Consider the following 6421-nt stretch of genomic DNA (forward strand, 5'->3'; position numbering starts at 1 on the left):
CAATGGAACACATCCCTTCTCCGTACATTAGAGCCAGTGCCAGTTCCAACATTCCCTATGCCAGTTTCAGCCTGTCCACAAGAGCTAGTAGCCTAATGCAACAAGGAAAATGCCTCAACAGACACGGAGTAAAACTTTCACAGCAATTTCTTGTTTCAAACAAATGTGCAATTTGCATACAAAGGTACTAAAAGTATACGTTCATGTGTTCACACTTATGCATGCATGAATGCACACACACGTGTATGAGCATATACATCAATATATAAGTCCGCGTCTCATAAACATGTGGCCTCACATAAAACCTCAAAAACAACCCAACTCCAACTGAGCTAAATTCCTGCTAAAGTTCTCATTCTTTTCTTTTTCTTAATCCCTTAACCCTTTTCACACAAAACTGCCCCTGGTTCTATGATATAAATTTACTGCACCACACAAAAAGGTCTGTAAAAAAGGTAGTGAGGCTAATGTCATAGCATTTGATCTGTTACCCCTGTGGGGTGCCCCTTCACAGTGTTACCACATCAACGACCCAATGTAAAAAATACACCAATGACTGTAGTTTTCAATTGGCTAAAATTACCTCAAATTTGCAAACTTTAAAAAAACTATTCACTTTTCATTTATTAATTTATGGCAAAAAGGAATTTCATTTCCATAATCACTATACAAAAGTACACCAATACACCTACAATGTTATAGCTTCTTTCATGTTTGAATACACTTGTTACATACGATATTTCCACATGATGAATATTTTATGTTTGTAGAAAATAGAATGCCGCAATTGGTTACTCTTTTACTTGTTTCAGTCATTTGACTGCGGCCATGCTGGAGGACCACCTTTAGTTGAGCAAATCAACCCCGGGACTTATTCTTTGTAAGCCCAGTAGTTATTCTATCGTTCTCTTTTGCCGAACCGCTAAATGACGTAAACACACCAGCATCGGTTGTCAAGCAATGCTAGGGGGACAAACACACAAACACATATATATACATATATACGACAGGCTTCTTTCAGTTTCCGTCTACCAAATCCACTGACAAGGCATTGGTCGGCCCGGGGCTATAGCAGAAGAAACTTGTCCAAGATGCCAGGCAGTGGGACTGAACCCGGAACCATGTGGTTGGTTAGCAAGCTACTTACCACACAGCCACTCCAGCACAGAATTTCATTGAACAAATCAATCTTTTTTGTTTGTTGGTTAATAGAGTAATTTTCTGAGCATCTGAAACTCACAAATTCATGAACAAACTGGAAAATGTAAACGTTAATTTAATTGACAAAAATCAAGTATTTCATAAACTGAAATTTATTCACCGCAAGTCACATTTCATCACTAATGAAGTAATTTTTTTGCATAAATACATACATGGCTAGATAAGTAAGTATTTTGAGTGACTGGGTTACGTGTGTCACAGAGGTATGCCTTCTCTCCTCAGTATAAACGTTTGTCAGTAGCTAAGTCACCATTCTCAAGGGAATGATTTACCACAAATTTCAATGATGTGGTTTCTCTCTTGTGTGACTACGTTTGTGAGTGATTAAGTGACTTTTCTGAGAGAATGATTTACCACAGGTATCACAGTGATATGGTTTATCTCCTGTATGAGTGTGCTTGTGAGTAATGAGGTTACCTTTTTGAGAGAATGATTTACCACAAATATCACAGGGAAATGGTTTCTCTCCCGAATGAATACGTTTGTGAGTAGTTAAGTCACCATTTTGAGGGAATGATTTACCACAAATATCACAGTGATATGGTTTATCTCCTGTGTGACTACGTTTGTGAGTAATGAAGTGACTGTTCTAAGCGAATAATTTACCACAGATATCACAGTGATATGGTGTCCATCCTGTATGAATACGTTTATGAGTAGTGAAGTAACTAATCCCTGAGAATGTTTTCCCACAGACTTCACAGTGATATGTTTTCTCTCCTGTATGAAATTGCATGTGAGTAATGCGGTGACCTTTCTGAGAGAATGATTTACCACAGATATCACATGGAAATGGTTTCTCTCCTGAATGAATACGTTTGTGAGTAATTAAGTCACTATTTTGAGGGAATGATTTACTACAAATATTACAGTGATATGGTTTATCTCCTGTGTGACTACGTTTGTGAGTAGTTAAGTGACTATTTTGAGAGAATAATTTACCACAGATATCACAATGATATGGTTTATCTCCTGTATGAATATGTTTGTGTGTTGCTAAGTGACTGCTCTGAGAGAATGATTTACCACAGATATCACAGTGATATGGTCTATCTCCTGTATGAATGTGTTTGTGTGTTGTTAAGTGATGACTTCTTGAGAATGATTTACCACAGATATCACAATGATATGGTTTCTCTCCTGCATCACAACTGTACACACCCTCTCCTGTACATAACGTTTTATCTTTCTGTCTCTTTACACCAGCAGGGAAGCTCTTACTTGTAGACTGTGTCTTACATGTAACTTTGTTCTCACATAGTTTGTCTTCCATCATTTTTCATCTCTCACCACAACAGACAGAGATGTTTTCCTTCTTTTAATTCTTATATGTTTATTCCCAACAAATATTCTCTTTTGCTATACTTTCAACGAACGTAATTTTTGTTGATATTTGAAGATACCGTCTACTCAGATTCTTTCATGCCAATGTGATCTGATATTTCTGAAATAAGAAAGAAAGAATATAGAATATGGAGGAGACAAATAAAAAGTAGAGATTCAACAGTGAACATTTTACTACATTTCTTCTGCATCAATACACTGTGAAGATATAAACTTTTACCTTGGCAATGGAACACATCCCTTCTCCGTACATTAGAGCCAGTGCCAGTTCCAACATTCCCTATGCCAGTTTCAGCCTGTCTACAGGAGGTAGGAGCCTAATGCAACAAGGAAAATGCCTCAACAGACACGGAGTGAAACTTTCACAGCAATTTCTTGTTTCAAACAAATGTGTAATTTGCATACAAAGGTACTAAAAGTATACGTTCATGTGTTCACACTTATGCATGCATGAATGCACACACACGTGTATGAGCATATACATCAATATATAAGTCTGCGTCTCATAAACATGTGGCCTCACATAAAACCTCAAAAACAACCCAACTCCAACTGACCTAAATTCCTGCTAAAGTTCTCATTCTTTTCTTTTTCTTAATCCCTTAACCCTTTTCACACAAAACTGCCCCTGGTTCTATGATAAAAATTTACTGCTTTAAAGTGATCGAAATTGAAACTTTCCACCGAAATTTCATGTCAGTTTATGCTCCAAACCCCAGACGAATATCGTCAAAATTGCTTTCCTAAGTCTTTGCATATTTCCAAAATTAACTGAAATAAAAGCAGGGTATTTCAAAAGAAATACACTAACGAAGGGCTTAATTGAGCTCTGCATATCTCTCTCTGACTCCAAAGGTTATACAAGAGGTTATAGGAGAGCCGACTCGTCTGGGAGTTAAAAGATCGTTGCTTTAGGAAAATTACTTCTCTTCTTCATTTTCTTTCCTTTATCTTTGAACACATCAAAAGAAGCAGATGTAGTAGAAAGAGGACACGACCTATACAATGTAAATGTTGTTTCTATTAATGATACTTACATATTTAATAGAGATCCAATGACGAAGATGTCACAATAGATTCAAGGAATCACAAATCAGAATGGACATTTTCAGCTTCAACATCACTTGTATATTTTACAAGAAACCCTCACTTAGATTTTCACATCAACATAATAAAGGATGACGATGGCTAATTAACAATCACGTATGAATTAACGTGTTTAATTAATTAATTTGGTTAATTGGCAGAAGCATTAAGCAGCGAAAAATGGTCAGAGTTCAAATCCAGACAAAGTCGACTTTGCTTTCACTCCTTCCGAAATCCATAGAATAAAGTAGCAGTGTGTCACAAAGCAGTTCAAGGAAGGCTTCCATTCAAGCTTTATTGCTGCTCGCCATCAAATCCGTTAATCACTGATTAATCCGTTAATCCGTTAATCACTGACGTCCAACGATTAAAACGAGTCCTTTTACATCAAGTAAAGACAGCATCCATCTAGGAACGTCATTCGACTCTAAGCCGCATTTTCGTACTCAATACAAAAGAAGATTTCTATATTTTTTATTTATTATTTACTGTTGTAGAAATGAATATATGACAGGATATTATAATTCATAACAGTAATCTCTGCAGAGCGAAAAGTGTGTCACGGTGCAAGGGGTCTTAAATAATTCGTCCTGATCTTAGTTTTCTCGTCTCTTTTTGTCCTTGAATAATAGCCGTTTTGTAACACGTATTATCCTCGTTCATGTAGTCTTTGCAAGCGTTGTTACCTGTATTATTATTATTGTCTTTCAGTTACTCTTCTCCAGTTGCTAATCTGCTCGTATTTTCAGGTGCCGGACTGTGAGCTCCGTTGCTTTGTTAATACATTGCTTCCATTGGCGTACTATCGGGATTTGTTCCTTGTTGATTTATTGTTTGTGGATTTTGTTGTTCTGTATCGAACTCTGTTTGTGTAGTTAACCCTGGTTGTGTCTGTGGGCTTCCTTAGCTCCCTCGATTGAAAGATTGTCCTGCTGGGTCGAGATTGTGTGTCAACACTGCAGCTATTCGTCCCTTTCCAAACTGTACGCATGCAAAGTGGAGAGAATCGTCTCCAACAATCTAATATTTTCTATAAGTGGATCCCCCTTATTTTTGAGATAGTATTGTGCTTCCGATATTCTGGTGGAATTTAGGTATATTTGTTCCCGATGTCGATGTTCTTGAAAATTTAAACATTCATTCATGAGGGTTTGTGTTGGTAGCTCTACTGAGGAAGCCTCTCGTGGCTGATAGTGCCATGGGAAGGACTGCCAACCATTGTCTTTTATCTAGTTGTAGTAATGAAGTAAGTGCTAGATTTAAGGTGTTCATGAGGTCCTTTCACATTGGCCATTGCCTTCAGTTCGAAAGGAAGATGTTCCAGTTTTTATTGTCCCCTTAGTGAGAAGGAAGTCGTGGAGCTTCTTATTATCAAATTCTGTTAGAGTGGATACAACCTGGTGTTCCCAACAATGAAAAGTGTTTGAGCAGATGGGAAATTACTGTTTCGGTACTCATGTCTTTGCATTGGTATGCGAATGGGTGCTTTTGAGTACTCATCGACTATTATCAATAAGTAGCGCTATTGTGTAGTTCACGGGACCAACAAATGCGATTGAGAGGTGCTTCCATAGCCTTGATGCCTGTATTAAGGGACTTTTCGAGGTGATACTTGAGTTCATTGCATGTAAAAGTATCATTTTGCAGTGTTCGTTGAAGGAGATAGGCATGTTCGTACTTAATAGTAGTGAAGTAGGCAGCTCACTCCTCGGTGGCACAGTTGTTTGTGAAGGGTTACATGCGCATCTGTTGCTTTGATTTTATTTCCAATGTCCGTGAGAGGTTCAAACAACAGAGTCTAAGTTTTTCAGTTTTGAATTTCCACATGCCGTTTTTATTGAAGATAATCGCTACTATGCGTTGATCAGTAACGATGTTGCAGTAATGAGAAGTCTGTATCAGGTGGCATTAATGCACAAGTTTCTTTCTTGACGTTTGTCTATCTTTGAAAAGAACCATAAACAGAATGCCATTGGGTTTCCTTGTCATTGTAAGAAATAAGATCACATGCGGTCATATTGTGTAGGAATACAATCTCACGCGATCCCATTCTTAATGAATCATTACAAGCCATATAATACATACAACGACAATAGGACATAAGTGAATTGACACAAGTTTTCTGTTGGTAGATAAATATTATTTATTTTACATATTTTACAATCGTGTAAATTTTAAGAGTTCGGAAGTGTTAGCATGTTTTTGTGTCTGTGTGTTCGTGAGGCATAAAAGGTACTGACTCTAGAATTAACAATGGAATTTGGTTCACTGTTCATGTTGTTGGTATCAGCATAGCAACAGGTAGTAGCAGAAACAATCGCATATCTCTAAGTTGAGAAGCAGGTGGCCTAAGTTAGTTCTTAGAAGAACTGGAACTCAAGACCTAAGTGTCTGTGAAAACTGCTTTATATATTGTTTGGTTGGCTCACCGAACTTCAGAAAATGTAATTTTAACCGAAGGTCTTGATTGGTTGATTCGCGATTTTGGCGCGAAATAAGTCGAGACAATTCGCGTGACGTGTTAACCAGTGGCGCGGACTATGTAGAGACCCTTGTGTCACATGTCAACCAGTGGCGCGAAGCCCACAGAGATCACTCGCGTCACCTGTCAGCCAATCAAGTTAGTGTTTAGAACAAGAACAAGTTGGCCAAAGATGGTTGTAATCACAAACGAGATCATTCTTAATACTCTTCTCAAACAGTGAAGATAGCAATGAGGGAAACGATATTGCTACATCATGATAGAGTCCCTCCCAAAACTAGAACAAAA

Source organism: Octopus sinensis, linkage group LG21 (genome assembly GCF_006345805.1).
Source record: "Octopus sinensis linkage group LG21, ASM634580v1, whole genome shotgun sequence".
Lineage (NCBI taxonomy): Eukaryota > Metazoa > Mollusca > Cephalopoda > Octopoda > Octopodidae > Octopus > Octopus sinensis.